This window comes from Podarcis pityusensis (assembly GCF_964106645.2).
Source record: "Podarcis pityusensis genome assembly, chromosome: 17".
Classification (NCBI taxonomy): Eukaryota; Metazoa; Chordata; class Lepidosauria; order Squamata; family Lacertidae; genus Podarcis; species Podarcis pityusensis.
Window position 1 is genome coordinate 4,061,737 of NC_138042.1, and position 1,255 is coordinate 4,062,991.

Below are 1,255 nucleotides of genomic sequence, written 5' to 3' on the forward strand. Positions count from 1 at the left end.
CGGTCCCTGCTCCTGCCAACCTAGCAGTTCGAAAGCACGTCTATTTGCAAGCAAGTGCAAATAGATAAATAGGTACCACTCCGGAGGGAAGGTAAACAGCATTTCCGTGTGCTGTTCTGGTTCGCCAGAAGCGGTTTAGTCATGCTGGCCACATGACCCGGAAGCTGTACACCTGCTCCCTCGGCCAATAAAGCGAGATGAGCGCTGCAACCCCAGAGTCGGTCACGACTGGACTTAATGGTCAAGGGCCCCTTTACCTTTACCTTTTTAATCCTTTTACTTAACTAACTTCTTGGGACATCCCCAAATGATTTACACTTTTTAACGGACCCGGGTCCAACGGCCAAGAAAATGAACCACAACAGTGTGATACTCATCAGAAATAAGCACAATTGAGTTCAATGGGTCTTACTTCCATTTCAATTGGATTAGGATTGCATCCTTAAATGGGAACCCCCTGGTTCAGTTCTAGACCTGCCCTGACCCTCAGCTTCCTTCCCTCACATCTGCAAAATAGGGTAAGGGATAATAATACAGAACTGACCTACCTTCTCATAGGGTTATTCTTAGGACTTCAAAGCACTTCACAAAGCTTTATCCTGAACACTACAAAAACGAAGCATAGAACCTGCCTTACGCCAAGCCAGATGGCACCTCTAGCTAGCTCAGTGTTGTCCACTGACTGGCAGCTGCCACTCTCCAGGGTTTCGAATGGAGAGCATTCCCAGTTCTACATGGAAAGGTCAGGTGTTGAAACTCGGGAACTTCTGCATGCAAATCACTGAGCTGCAGCATGATGATGATTTAAGCCATAACGAGGAATTGCTCTCCAGTGAATCATAGGATCGTTGAATTGTTGAAAGTCACAAGAGCCATCAAGTCCAATCCCCTGCAATAGACATAGGACTGCAGTTTTTGAGAACAACTAACTTTCAGGTTCGCCCATCTGCAGGGTGGGATTCAGATAGTGACCCACCTTGTCAGGGTGGTGGTAGCTGATGAAGATGATGATGAAGAAGACTGAGCTGATTAGCGCCCCTCCCCCCATATATATATACAGTATATGCGTGTATGTTTGTATCTAGCACTTGTCACTCAGACGCTTTAGGAAACTTGCTTTTTCAAAGCACCAAAGTGCCATCTGCCTCGTCTTTCTCCGCCTTCTCCCTCCCGCTCCCCACCCCACGGAGGGGCAGGCCCAGAGGGAGCTCAGCCTCCTCCCCGCCAGCCTCACGTGGTGGAGCAGAAGCAGCTG